Source organism: Spea bombifrons, chromosome 3 (genome assembly GCF_027358695.1).
Source record: "Spea bombifrons isolate aSpeBom1 chromosome 3, aSpeBom1.2.pri, whole genome shotgun sequence".
Classification (NCBI taxonomy): Eukaryota; Metazoa; Chordata; class Amphibia; order Anura; family Pelobatidae; genus Spea; species Spea bombifrons.
The window spans coordinates 119,547,097-119,561,554 of NC_071089.1; the positions used below are offsets into that span (position 1 = coordinate 119,547,097).

A 14,458-nucleotide genomic window follows, 5' to 3' on the forward strand; every position below is an offset into this window, starting at 1 on the left:
GTCTTTCAATGTAATCATTAGCTCATTGGTGTTGCAAAGACAGGAATGAAAGTTTTCAGGAAAACATCCCACTCGTCCCTGGGTGGGCTTGAACCACCAACCTTTCGGTTAACAGCCGAACGCGCTAACCGATTGCGCCACAGAGACAACCACATGTGACTGTTTTCAGAGAAGCAGTGAGGATTATGACTTTAAACCTTCAGCATTCCAGAGGGCTTAGTGACCATAGCAGAAGAATTGACAGTTGTATCTCAACTGTTTATACATTATTTCATGATGGTGAGAACTTGTACTCCTAAATTGTCTTTACGAATCTTGAAGAAGAGATTTGGGAAAAAAAAGTCAGATATTCATGGTTTTTTATCATTTGGGAAGAAAGTGGCAAAAAGTTGGCACTTTCGAAGCTTGAAGAAGAGATTTGGAGAAAAAAAAGTCAGGAATTAATGTGTTTTTATCATTTGTGAAGAAAGTGCCACGAAAAGCAGAGTGGCGCAGCGGAAGCGTGCTGGGCCCATAACCCAGAGGTCGATGGATCGAAACCATCCTCTGCTAGATGTCGTTTTTACATAGGGTTAATAACTTCTGTCATTGATGATATTGCATTAAAAAAACATTCTCCCCTCGGACAAAACACTATATGAGAAGCAGAGTGGCGCAGCGGAAGCGTGCTGGGCCCATAACCCAGAGGTCGATGGATCGAAACCATCCTCTGCTAATTTTGTTTTCATTATATCACTTTTCTGTTTAAGCACAACTGGCGTTGCATAAGATTATTTGGCACGTAGGGTTAACAACTTGTGTCATTTATGATATTTTATGAAAACGGCATTCTCCCCTTGCCAGCCACTATTTTGGTAACGGCTGCCCGAATTATTAACAACATGTAGTATTGTAGACGTGGCCTAAGTTAAAAAACAAAAAATTAATAATAATAATCTAAGCATTCCAAAATTGGCACTATGCCAAGAAGTTTTTCCTGTGTTTTTTCATGGAAGGATTGGCATGCTTTGTCTGGAAAATAACTTTCCACAAGTGGAATAAGAAGATTTAGCTTAATGTTGGAAAGCTTTAAAGATTTTGCATTTTTGTCTTTCAATGTAATCACTAGCTCATTGGTGTTGCAAAGACAGGAATGAAAGTTTTCAGGAAAACATCCCACTCGTCCCTGGGTGGGCTTGAACCACCAACCTTTCGGTTAACAGCCGAACGCGCTAACCGATTGCGCCACAGAGACAACCACATGTGACTGTTTTCAGAGAAGCAGTGAGGATTATGACTTTAAACCTTCAGCATTCCAGAGGGCTTAGTGACCATAGCAGAAGAATTGACAGTTGTATCTCAACTGTTTATACATTATTTCATGATGGTGAGAACTTGTACTCCTAAATTGTCTTTACGAATCTTGAAGAAGAGATTTGGGAAAAAAAAGTCAGGAATTAATGTGTTTTATCATTTGTGAAGAAAGTACCACGAAAAGCAGAGTGGCGCAGCGGAAGCGTGCTGGGCCCATAACCCAGAGGTCGATGGATCGAAACCATCCTCTGCTAGATGTTGTTTTTCACATAGGGTTAATAACTTCTGTCATTGATGATATTGCATAAAAACAGCATTCTCCCCTCGGACAAAAGCTATATAGAAAGCAGAGTGGCGCAGCGGAAGCGTGCTGGGCCCGGAGGTCGATGGATCGAAACCATCCTCTGCTAGATGTCGTTTTTCACATAGGGTTAATAACTTCTGTCATTGATGATATTGCATAAAAACAGCATTCTCCCCTCGGACAAAAGCTGTATAGAAAGCAGAGTGGCGCAGCGGAAGCGTGCTGGGCCCGGAGGTCGATGGATCGAAACCATCCTCTGCTAGATGTCATTTTTACATAGGGTTAATAACTTCTGTCATTGATGATATTGCATGAAAACAGCATTCTCCCCTCGGACAAACAGCTGTACAGAAAGCTGAGTGGTGCAGCGGAAGCGTGCTGTGCCCATAACCCAGAGGTCGATGGATCGAAACCATTCTCTGCTAGATGTCATTTTTACATAGGGTTAATAACTTCTGTCATTGATGATATTGCATTAAAACAGCATTCTTCCCTCGGACAAATAACTATATGAAAAGCAGAGTGGCGCAGCGGAAGCGTGCTGGGCCCATAACCCAGAGGTCGATGGATCGAAACCATCCTCTGCTAATTTTCTTTTCATTATGTCACTTTTCTGTTTAAGCACAACTGGCGTTGCATAAGATTAATTGGTACGTAGGGTTAACAACTTGTGTCATTTATGATATTGTATGAAAACGGCATTCTCCCCTTGCCAGCCACTATTTTGGTAACGGCTGCCCGAATTATTAACAACATGTAGTATTGTAGACGTGGCCTAAGTTAAAAAACAAAAAATTAATAATAATAATCTAAGCATTCCAAAATTGGCACTATGCCAAGAAGTTTTTCCTGTGTTTTTCCATGGAAGGATTGGCATGCTTTGTCTGGAAAATAACTTTCCACAAGTGGAATAAGAAGATTTAGGCTAGGTTTCCACTTGGTTTTTTTTTGCTAAAAACGCCCATAAAAACGCCAATAGCGCCACCTGGCGTTTTTTTAGTGAAAAACGGCTGCAGCCAGATGTTAGCTGTTCTTCAATAGGAAATCGCAAAATGCCATTTCCACTTGGCCTTTTTCTGTTTGGCGTTTTTTCAGTCCTCTTTGGCGTTTGTCTGCTTTTTTGGGCTCTGTGGCAGTTTTTCAAAATCGCAGCATGTTGACACTCTGGCGTTTTTTGCAAGGAAATCTTGGCGTTTTTCTCCAATAGAAGTCTATGGGAGAGAAAAAACGCCATGAAAAAGCCATGTGGGTTTATTGCCTTGGCGTTTTTTATGACGTTTTTTCCACAGTTACAATGCAGAGGATGGACCCAGTATCTGTGTGTCCTACGAGAAATAGGCTGAAAACAAACAGTTTCACACAAAACAAAGTCCTGGACTGGTTCATATTGAATTTTACACCATTTGGAACAAACATGCCATTACAAACAAACATACCCGACGCATCAACTGGATCCTGCGTGCCAAAAGCAACAGCAAACAATTTGCACCATCATTTGGGGCCAATCTTCCCAGAGGAGCAGACATTCGGAATAAAGCATGCCTTACAAACCACAGAAAAGAGACAAAAGGGTCTACCAAGTAAATGACATCAGGAGGGGGCAGATACTTGCCATTTATCCTAATCCCTTTTAGCTGGGTGAAACTTCTAACTTGTAAAGGCTGGAAAAACTGCCTAAGGTCAAAAAAAGCAATTTCCACAGAAAGGCTAAAACGCCAGAAAAAACGCCAAAACGCAGGTAAATGCAGTGGCAGTTTTCTTGGCGTTTTTCCTGGCGTTTTTCATCAAGAAAAAAACGCAGGACAAAAACCCAAGTGGAAACCTAGCCTTAGCTTAATGTTGGAAAGCTTTAAGGATTTTGCATTTCTGTCTTTCAATGTAATCATTAGCTCATTGGTGTTGCAAAGACAGGAATGAAAGTTTTCAGGAAAACATCCCACTCGTCCCTGGGTGGGCTTGAACCACCAACCTTTCGGTTAACAGCCGAACGCGCTAACCGATTGCGCCACAGAGACAACCACATGTGACTGTTTTCAGAGAAGCAGTGAGGATTATGACTTTAAACCTTCAGCATTCCAGAGGGCTTAGTGACCATAGCAGAAGAATTGACAGTTGTATCTCAACTGTTTATACATTATTTCATGATGGTGAGAACTTGTACTCCTAAATTGTCTTTACGAATCTTGAAGAAGAGATTTGGGAAAAAAAAGTCAGATATTCATGGTTTTTTATCATTTGGGAAGAAAGTGGCAAAAAGTTGGCACTTTCGAAGCTTGAAGAAGAGATTTGGAGAAAAAAAAGTCAGGAATTAATGTGTTTTTATCATTTGTGAAGAAAGTGCCACGAAAAGCAGAGTGGCGCAGCGGAAGCGTGCTGGGCCCATAACCCAGAGGTCGATGGATCGAAACCATCCTCTGCTAGATGTCGTTTTTACATAGGGTTAATAACTTCTGTCATTGATGATATTGCATTAAAAAAACATTCTCCCCTCGGACAAAACACTATATGAGAAGCAGAGTGGCGCAGCGGAAGCGTGCTGGGCCCATAACCCAGAGGTCGATGGATCGAAACCATCCTCTGCTAATTTTGTTTTCATTATATCACTTTTCTGTTTAAGCACAACTGGCGTTGCATAAGATTATTTGGCACGTAGGGTTAACAACTTGTGTCATTTATGATATTTTATGAAAACGGCATTCTCCCCTTGCCAGCCACTATTTTGGTAACGGCTGCCCGAATTATTAACAACATGTAGTATTGTAGACGTGGCCTAAGTTAAAAAACAAAAAATTAATAATAATAATCTAAGCATTCCAAAATTGGCACTATGCCAAGAAGTTTTTCCTGTGTTTTTTCATGGAAGGATTGGCATGCTTTGTCTGGAAAATAACTTTCCACAAGTGGAATAAGAAGATTTAGCTTAATGTTGGAAAGCTTTAAAGATTTTGCATTTTTGTCTTTCAATGTAATCACTAGCTCATTGGTGTTGCAAAGACAGGAATGAAAGTTTTCAGGAAAACATCCCACTCGTCCCTGGGTGGGCTTGAACCACCAACCTTTCGGTTAACAGCCGAACGCGCTAACCGATTGCGCCACAGAGACAACCACATGTGACTGTTTTCAGAGAAGCAGTGAGGATTATGACTTTAAACCTTCAGCATTCCAGAGGGCTTAGTGACCATAGCAGAAGAATTGACAGTTGTATCTCAACTGTTTATACATTATTTCATGATGGTGAGAACTTGTACTCCTAAATTGTCTTTACGAATCTTGAAGAAGAGATTTGGGAAAAAAAAGTCAGGAATTAATGTGTTTTATCATTTGTGAAGAAAGTACCACGAAAAGCAGAGTGGCGCAGCGGAAGCGTGCTGGGCCCATAACCCAGAGGTCGATGGATCGAAACCATCCTCTGCTAGATGTCGTTTTTCACATAGGGTTAATAACTTCTGTCATTGATGATATTGCATAAAAACAGCGTTCTCCCCTCGGACAAAAGCTATATAGAAAGCAGAGTGGCGCAGCGGAAGCGTGCTGGGCCTGGAGGTCGATGGATCGAAACCATCCTCTGCTAGATGTCGTTTTTCACATAGGGTTAATAACTTCTGTCATTGATGATATTGCATAAAAACAGCATTCTCCCCTCGGACAAAAGCTGTATAGAAAGCAGAGTGGCGCAGCGGAAGCGTGCTGGGCCCGGAGGTCGATGGATCGAAACCATCCTCTGCTAGATGTCATTTTTACATAGGGTTAATAACTTCTGTCATTGATGATATTGCATGAAAACAGCATTCTCCCCTCGGACAAACAGCTGTACAGAAAGCTGAGTGGTGCAGCGGAAGCGTGCTGTGCCCATAACCCACAGGTCGATGGATCGAAACCATTCTCTGCTAGATGTCATTTTTACATAGGGTTAATAACTTCTGTCATTGATGATATTGCATTAAAACAGCATTCTTCCCTCGGACAAACAGCTATATGAAAAGCAGAGTGGCGCAGCGGAAGCGTGCTGGGCCCATAACCCAGAGGTCGATGGATCGAAACCATCCTCTGCTAATTTTGTTTTCATTATGTCACTTTTCTGTTTAAGCACAACTGGCGTTGCATAAGATTAATTGGTACGTAGGGTTAACAACTTGTGTCATTTATGATATTGTATGAAAACGGCATTCTCCCCTTGCCAGCCACTATTTTGGTAACGGCTGCCCGAATTATTAACAACATGTAGTATTGTAGACGTGGCCTAAGTTAAAAAACAAAAAATTAATAATAATAATCTAAGCATTCCAAAATTGGCACTATGCCAAGAAGTTTTTCCTGTGTTTTTCCATGGAAGGATTGGCATGCTTTGTCTGGAAAATAACTTTCCACAAGTGGAATAAGAAGATTTAGGCTAGGTTTCCACTTGGTTTTTTTTTGCTAAAAACGCCCATAAAAACGCCAATAGCGCCACCTGGCGTTTTTTTAGTGAAAAACGGCTGCAGCCAGATGTTAGCTGTTCTTCAATAGGAAATCGCAAAATGCCATTTCCACTTGGCCTTTTTCTGTTTGGCGTTTTTTCAGTCCTCTTTGGCGTTTGTCTGCTTTTTTGGGCTCTGTGGCAGTTTTTCAAAATCGCAGCATGTTGACACTCTGGGGTTTTTTGCAAGGAAATCTTGGCGTTTTTCTCCAATAGAAGTCTATGGGAGAGAAAAAACGCCATGAAAAAGCCATGTGGGTTTATTGCCTTGGCGTTTTTTATGACGTTTTTTCCACAGTTACAATGCAGAGGATGGACCCAGTATCTGTGTGTCCTACGAGAAATAGGCTGAAAACAAACAGTTTCACACAAAACAAAGTCCTGGACTGGTTCATATTGAATTTTACACCATTTGGAACAAACATGCCATTACAAACAAACATACCCGACGCATCAACTGGATCCTGCGTGCCAAAAGCAACAGCAAACAATTTGCACCATCATTTGGGGCCAATCTTCCCAGAGGAGCAGACATTCGGAATAAAGCATGCCTTACAAACCACAGAAAAGAGACAAAAGGGTCTACCAAGTAAATGACATCAGGAGGGGGCAGATACTTGCCATTTATCCTAATCCCTTTTAGCTGGGTGAAACTTCTAACTTGTAAAGGCTGGAAAAACTGCCTAAGGTCAAAAAAAGCAATTTCCACAGAAAGGCTAAAACGCCAGAAAAAACGCCAAAACGCAGGTAAATGCAGTGGCAGTTTTCTTGGCGTTTTTCCTGGCGTTTTTCATCAAGAAAAAAACGCAGGACAAAAACCCAAGTGGAAACCTAGCCTTAGCTTAATGTTGGAAAGCTTTAAGGATTTTGCATTTCTGTCTTTCAATGTAATCATTAGCTCATTGGTGTTGCAAAGACAGGAATGAAAGTTTTCAGGAAAACATCCCACTCGTCCCTGGGTGGGCTTGAACCACCAACCTTTCGGTTAACAGCCGAACGCGCTAACCGATTGCGCCACAGAGACAACCACATGTGACTGTTTTCAGAGAAGCAGTGAGGATTATGACTTTAAACCTTCAGCATTCCAGAGGGCTTAGTGACCATAGCAGAAGAATTGACAGTTGTATCTCAACTGTTTATACATTATTTCATGATGGTGAGAACTTGTACTCCTAAATTGTCTTTACGAATCTTGAAGAAGAGATTTGGGAAAAAAAGTCAGATATTCATGGTTTTTTATCATTTGGGAAGAAAGTGGCAAAAAGTTGGCACTTTCGAAGCTTGAAGAAGAGATTTGGAGAAAAAAAAGTCAGGAATTAATGTGTTTTTATCATTTGTGAAGAAAGTGCCACGAAAAGCAGAGTGGCGCAGCGGAAGCGTGCTGGGCCCATAACCCAGAGGTCGATGGATCGAAACCATCCTCTGCTAGATGTCGTTTTTACATAGGGTGAATAACTTCTGTCATTGATGATATTGCATTAAAACAACATTCTCCCCTCGGACAAAACACTATATGAGAAGCAGAGTGGCGCAGCGGAAGCGTGCTGGGCCCATAACCCAGAGGTCGATGGATCGAAACCATCCTCTGCTAATTTTGTTTTCATTATATCACTTTTCTGTTTAAGCACAACTGGCGTTGCATAAGATTATTTGGCACGTAGGGTTAACAACTTGTGTCATTTATGATATTTTATGAAAACGGCATTCTCCCCTTGCCAGCCACTATTTTGGTAACGGCTGCCCGAATTATTAACAACATGTAGTATTGTAGACGTGGCCTAAGTTAAAAAACAAAAAATTAATAATAATAATCTAAGCATTCCAAAATTGGCACTATGCCAAGAAGTTTTTCCTGTGTTTTTTCCTGTGTTTTTTTCATGGAAGGATTGGCATGCTTTGTCTGGAAAATAACTTTCCACAAGTGGAATAAGAAGATTTAGCTTAATGTTGGAAAGCTTTAAAGATTTTGCATTTTTGTCTTTCAATGTAATCACTAGCTCATTGGTGTTGCAAAGACAGGAATGAAAGTTTTCAGGAAAACATCCCACTCGTCCCTGGGTGGGCTTGAACCACCAACCTTTCGGTTAACAGCCGAACGCGCTAACCGATTGCGCCACAGAGACAACCACATGTGACTGTTTTCAGAGAAGCAGTGAGGATTATGACTTTAAACCTTCAGCATTCCAGAGGGCTTAGTGACCATAGCAGAAGAATTGACAGTTGTATCTCAACTGTTTATACATTATTTCATGATGGTGAGAACTTGTACTCCTAAATTGTCTTTACGAATCTTGAAGAAGAGATTTGGGAAAAAAAAGTCAGGAATTAATGTGTTTTATCATTTGTGAAGAAAGTACTACGAAAAGCAGAGTGGCGCAGCGGAAGCGCGCTGGGCCCATAACCCAGAGGTCGATGGATCGAAACTATCCTCTGCTAGATGTCGTTTTCACATAGGGTTAATAACTTCTGTCATTGATGATATTGCATAAAAACAGCATTCTCCCCTCGGACAAAAGCTGTATAGAAAGCAGAGTGGCGCAGCGGAAGCGTGCTGGGCCCGGAGGTCGATGGATCGAAACCATCCTCTGCTAGATGTCATATTTACATAGGGTTAATAACTTCTGTCATTGATGATATTGCATGAAAACAGCATTCTCCCCTCGGACAAACAGCTGTACAGAAAGCTGAGTGGTGCAGCGGAAGCGTGCTGTGCTCATAACCCAGAGGTCGATGGATCGAAACCATTCTCTGCTAGATGTCATTTTTACATAGGGTTAATAACTTCTGTCATTGATGATATTGCATTAAAACAGCATTCTTCCCTCGGACAAACAGCTATATGAAAAGCAGAGTGGCGCAGCGGAAGCGTGCTGGGCCCATAACCCAGAGGTCGATGGATCGAAACCATCCTCTGCTAATTTTCTTTTCATTATGTCACTTTTCTGTTTAAGCACAACTGGCGTTGCATAAGATTAATTGGTACGTAGGGTTAACAACTTGTGTCATTTATGATATTGTATGAAAACGGCATTCTCCCCTTGCCAGCCACTATTTTGGTAACGGCTGCCCGAATTATTAACAACATGTAGTATTGTAGACGTGGCCTAAGTTAAAAAACAAAAAAATAATAATAATAATCTAAGCATTCCAAAATTGGCACTATGCCAAGAAGTTTTTCCTGTGTTTTTCCATGGAAGGATTGGCATGCTTTGTCTGGAAAATAACTTTCCACAAGTGGAATAAGAAGATTTAGGCTAGGTTTCCACTTGGTTTTTTTTTGCTAAAAACGCCCATAAAAACGCCAATAGCGCCACCTGGCATTTTTTTAGTGAAAAACGGCTGCAGCCAGATGTTAGCTGTTCTTCAATAGGAAATCGCAAAATGCCATTTCCACTTGGCCTTTTTCTGTTTGGCGTTTTTTCAGTCCTCTTTGGCGTTTGTCTGCTTTTTTGGGCTCTGTGGCAGTTTTTCAAAATCGCAGCATGTTGACACTCTGGCGTTTTTTGCAAGGAAATCTTGGCGTTTTTCTCCAATAGAAGTCTATGGGAGAGAAAAAAACGCCATGAAAAAGCCATGTGGGTTTATTGCCTTGGCGTTTTTTATGACGTTTTTTCCACAGTTACAATGCAGAGGATGGACCCAGTATCTGTGTGTCCTACGAGAAATAGGCTGAAAACAAACAGTTTCACACAAAACAAAGTCCTGGACTGGTTCATATTGAATTTTACACCATTTGGAACAAACATGCCATTACAAACAAACATACCCGACGCATCAACTGGATCCTGCGTGCCAAAAGCAACAGCAAACAATTTGCACCATCATTTGGGGCCAATCTTCCCAGAGGAGCAGACATCCGGAATAAAGCATGCCTTACAAACCACAGAAAAGAGACAAAAGGGTCTACCAAGTAAATGACATCAGGAGGGGGCAGATACTTGCCATTTATCCTAATCCCTTTTAGCTGGGTGAAACTTCTAACTTGTAAAGGCTGGAAAAACTGCCTAAGGTCAAAAAAAGCAATTTCCACAGAAAGGCTAAAACGCCAGAAAAAACGCCAAAACGCAGGTAAATGCAGTGGCAGTTTTCTTGGCGTTTTTCCTGGCGTTTTTCATCAAGAAAAAAACGCAGGACAAAAACCCAAGTGGAAACCTAGCCTTAGCTTAATGTTGGAAAGCTTTAAGGATTTTGCATTTCTGTCTTTCAATGTAATCATTAGCTCATTGGTGTTGCAAAGACAGGAATGAAAGTTTTCAGGAAAACATCCCACTCGTCCCTGGGTGGGCTTGAACCACCAACCTTTCGGTTAACAGCCGAACGCGCTAACCGATTGCGCCACAGAGACAACCACATGTGACTGCTTTCAGAGAAGCAGTGAGGATTATGACTTTAAACCTTCAGCATTCCAGAGGGCTTAGTGACCATAGCAGAAGAATTGACAGTTGTATCTCAACTGTTTATACATTATTTCATGATGGTGAGAACTTGTACTCCTAAATTGTCTTTACGAATCTTGAAGAAGAGATTTGGGAAAAAAAAGTCAGATATTCATGGTTTTTTATCATTTGGGAAGAAAGTGGCAAAAAGTTGGCACTTTCGAAGCTTGAAGAAGAGATTTGGAGAAAAAAAAGTCAGGAATTAATGTGTTTTTATCATTTGTGAAGAAAGTGCCACGAAAAGCAGAGTGGCGCAGCGGAAGCGTGCTGGGCCCATAACCCAGAGGTCGATGGATCGAAACCATCCTCTGCTAGATGTCATTTTTACATAGGGTTAATAACTGCTGTCATTGATGATATTGCATTAAAACAACATTCTCCCCTCGGACAAAACGCTATATGAGAAGCAGAGTGGCGCAGCGGAAGCGTGCTGGGCCCATAACCCAGAAGTCGATGGATCGAAACCACCCTCTGCTAATTTTGTTTTCATTATATCACTTTTCTGTTTAAGCACAACTGGCGTTGCATAAGATTATTTGGCACGTAGGGTTAACAACTTGTGTCATTTATGATATTTTATGAAAACGGCATTCTCCCCTTGCCAGCCACTATTTTGGTAACGGCTGCCCGAATTATTAACAACATGTAGTATTGTAGACGTGGCCTAAGTTAAAAAACAAAAAATTAATAATAATAATCTAAGCATTCCAAAATTGGCACTATGCCAAGAAGTTTTTCCTGTGTTTTTTCCTGTGTTTTTTCATGGAAGGATTGGCATGCTTTGTCTGGAAAATAACTTTCCACAAGTGGAATAAGAAGATTTAGCTTAATGTTGGAAAGCTTTAAAGATTTTGCATTTTTGTCTTTCAATGTAATCACTAGCTCATTGGTGTTGCAAAGACAGGAATGAAAGTTTTCAGGAAAACATCCCACTCGTCCCCGGGTGGGCTTGAACCACCAACCTTTCGGTTAACAGCCGAACGCGCTAACCGATTGCGCCACAGAGACAACCACATGTGACTGTTTTCAGAGAAGCAGTGAGGATTATGACTTTAAACCTTCAGCATTCCAGAGGGCTTAGTGACCATAGCAGAAGAATTGACAGTTGTATCTCAACTGTTTATACATTATTTCATGATGGTGAGAACTTGTACTCCTAAATTGTCTTTACGAATCTTGAAGAAGAGATTTGGGAAAAAAAAGTCAGGAATTAATGTGTTTTATCATTTGTGAAGAAAGTACCACGAAAAGCAGAGTGGCGCAGCGGAAGCGTGCTGGGCCCATGACCCAGATGTCGATGGATCGAAACCATCCTCTGCTAGATGTCATTTTTACATAGGGTTAATAACTTCTGTCATTGATGATATTGCATGAAAACAGCATTCTCCCCTCGGACAAACAGCTGTACAGAAAGCTGAGTGGTGCAGCGGAAGCGTTCTGTGCCCATAACCCAGAGGTCGATGGATCGAAACCATTCTCTGCTAGATGTCATTTTTACATAGGGTTAATAACTTCTGTCATTGATGATATTGCATTAAAACAGCATTCTTCCCTCGGACAAACAGCTATATGAAAAGCAGAGTGGCGCAGCGGAAGCGTGCTGGGCCCATAACCCAGAGGTCGATGGATCGAAACCATCCTCTGCTGATTTTCTTTTCATTATGTCACTTTTCTGTTTAAGCACAACTGGCGTTGCATAAGATTAATTGGTACGTAGGGTTAACAACTTGTGTCATTTATGATATTGTATGAAAACGGCATTCTCCCCTTGCCAGCCACTATTTTGGTAACGGCTGCCCGAATTATTAACAACATGTAGTATTGTAGACGTGGCCTAAGTTAAAAAACAAAAAATTAATAATAATAATCTAAGCATTCCAAAATTGGCACTATGCCAAGAAGTTTTTCCTGTGTTTTTCCATGGAAGGATTGGCATGCTTTGTCTGGAAAATAACTTTCCACAAGTGGAATAAGAAGATTTAGGCTAGGTTTCCACTTGGTTTTTTTTTGCTAAAAACGCCCATAAAAACGCCAATAGCGCCACCTGGCGTTTTTTTAGTGAAAAACGGCTGCAGCCAGATGTTAGCTGTTCTTCAATAGGAAATCGCAAAATGCCATTTCCACTTGGCCTTTTTCTGTTTGGCGTTTTTTCAGTCCTCTTTGGCGTTTGCTTTTTTGGGCTCTGTGGCAGTTTTTCAAAATCGCAGCATGTTGACACTCTGGCGTTTTTTGCAAGGAAATCTTGGCGTTTTTCTCCAATAGAAGTCTATGGGAGAGAAAAAACGCCATGAAAAAGCCATGTGGGTTTATTGCCTTGGCGTTTTTTATGACGTTTTTTCCACAGTTACAATGCAGAGGATGGACCCAGTATCTGTGTGTCCTACGAGAAATAGGCTGAAAACAAACAGTTTCACACAAAACAAAGTCCTGGACTGGTTCATATTGAATTTTACACCATTTGGAACAAACATGCCATTACAAACAAACATACCCGACGCATCAACTGGATCCTGCGTGCCAAAAGCAACAGCAAACAATTTGCACCATCATTTGGGGCCAATCTTCCCAGAGGAGCAGACATTCGGAATAAAGCATGCCTTACAAACCACAGAAAAGAGACAAAAGGGTCTACCAAGTAAATGACATCAGGAGGGGGCAGATACTTGCCATTTATCCTAATCCCTTTTAGCTGGGTGAAACTTCTAACTTGTAAAGGCTGGAAAAACTGCCTAAGGTCAAAAAAAGCAATTTCCACAGAAAGGCTAAAACGCCAGAAAAAACGCCAAAACGCAGGTAAATGCAGTGGCAGTTTTCTTGGCGTTTTTCCTGGCGTTTTTCATCAAGAAAAAAACGCAGGACAAAAACCCAAGTGGAAACCTAGCCTTAGCTTAATGTTGGAAAGCTTTAAGGATTTTGCATTTCTGTCTTTCAATGTAATCATTAGCTCATTGGTGTTGCAAAGACAGGAATGAAAGTTTTCAGGAAAACATCCCACTCGTCCCTGGGTGGGCTTGAACCACCAACCTTTCGGTAAACACTCGAACGCGCTAACCGATTGCGCCACAGAGACAACCACATGTGACTGTTTTCAGAGAAGCAGTGAGGATTATGACTTTAAACCTTCAGCATTCCAGAGGGCTTAGTGACCATAGCAGAAGAATTGACAGTTGTATCTCAACTGTTTATACATTATTTCATGATGGTGAGAACTTGTACTCCTAAATTGTCTTTACGAATCTTGAAGAAGAGATTTGGGAAAAAAAAGTCAGATATTCATGGTTTTTTATCATTTGGGAAGAAAGTGGCAAAAAGTTGGCACTTTCGAAGCTTGAAGAAGAGATTTGGAGAAAAAAAAGTCAGGAATTAATGTGTTTTTATCATTTGTGAAGAAAGTGCCACAAAAAGCAGAGTGGCGCAGCGGAAGCGTGCTGGGCCCATAACCCAGAGGTCGATGGATCGAAACCATCCTCTGCTAATTTTGTTTTCATTATATCACTTTTCTGTTTAAGCACAACTGGCGTTGCATAAGATTATTTGGCACGTAGGGTTAACAACTTGTGTCATTTATGATATTGTATGAAAACGGCATTCTCCCCTTGCCAGCCACTATTTTGGTAACGGCTGCCCGAATTATTAACAACATGTAGTATTGTAGACGTGGCCTAAGTTAAAAAACAAAAAATTAATAATAATAATCTAAGCATTCCAAAATTGGCACTATGCCAAGAAGTTTTTCCTGTGTTTTTTCATGGAAGGATTGGCATGCTTTGTCTGGAAAATAACTTTCCACAAGTGGAATAAGAAGATTTAGCTTAATGTTGGAAAGCTTTAAGGATTTTGCATTTCTGTCTTTCAATGTAATCATTAGGTCATTGGTGTTGCAAACACAGGAATGAAAATTTCAGGAAAAGATCCCACTCGTCCCTGGGTGGGCTTGAACCACCAAAATTTCGGTTAACAACCGAACGC

At 41.0% G+C, this 14,458-nt stretch overlaps 7 non-coding genes across 7 annotated transcripts; all 7 read right to left on the reverse strand.

Moving 5' to 3' along the window:
• Positions 1-73: 73 nt before the first annotated feature.
• On the reverse strand, positions 74-147 carry TRNAN-GUU (transfer RNA asparagine (anticodon GUU)). The gene has a single exon. It is a non-coding gene; the product is annotated as a tRNA-Asn (tRNA).
• A 1,013-nt stretch (positions 148-1,160) lies between these two features.
• TRNAN-GUU (transfer RNA asparagine (anticodon GUU)) lies at positions 1,161-1,234 on the reverse strand. The gene has a single exon. It is a non-coding gene; the product is annotated as a tRNA-Asn (tRNA).
• Positions 1,235-3,538: 2,304 nt separating this feature from the next.
• Positions 3,539-3,612, reverse strand: TRNAN-GUU (transfer RNA asparagine (anticodon GUU)). The gene has a single exon. It is a non-coding gene; the product is annotated as a tRNA-Asn (tRNA).
• A 1,013-nt stretch (positions 3,613-4,625) lies between these two features.
• Positions 4,626-4,699, reverse strand: TRNAN-GUU (transfer RNA asparagine (anticodon GUU)). Its single transcript has one exon. It is a non-coding gene; the product is annotated as a tRNA-Asn (tRNA).
• Positions 4,700-7,003: 2,304 nt separating this feature from the next.
• TRNAN-GUU (transfer RNA asparagine (anticodon GUU)) lies at positions 7,004-7,077 on the reverse strand. Its single transcript has one exon. It is a non-coding gene; the product is annotated as a tRNA-Asn (tRNA).
• Positions 7,078-8,102: 1,025 nt separating this feature from the next.
• Positions 8,103-8,176, reverse strand: TRNAN-GUU (transfer RNA asparagine (anticodon GUU)). The gene has a single exon. It is a non-coding gene; the product is annotated as a tRNA-Asn (tRNA).
• A 2,148-nt stretch (positions 8,177-10,324) lies between these two features.
• On the reverse strand, positions 10,325-10,398 carry TRNAN-GUU (transfer RNA asparagine (anticodon GUU)). The gene has a single exon. It is a non-coding gene; the product is annotated as a tRNA-Asn (tRNA).
• Between the last annotated feature and the right edge of the window lie 4,060 nt (positions 10,399-14,458).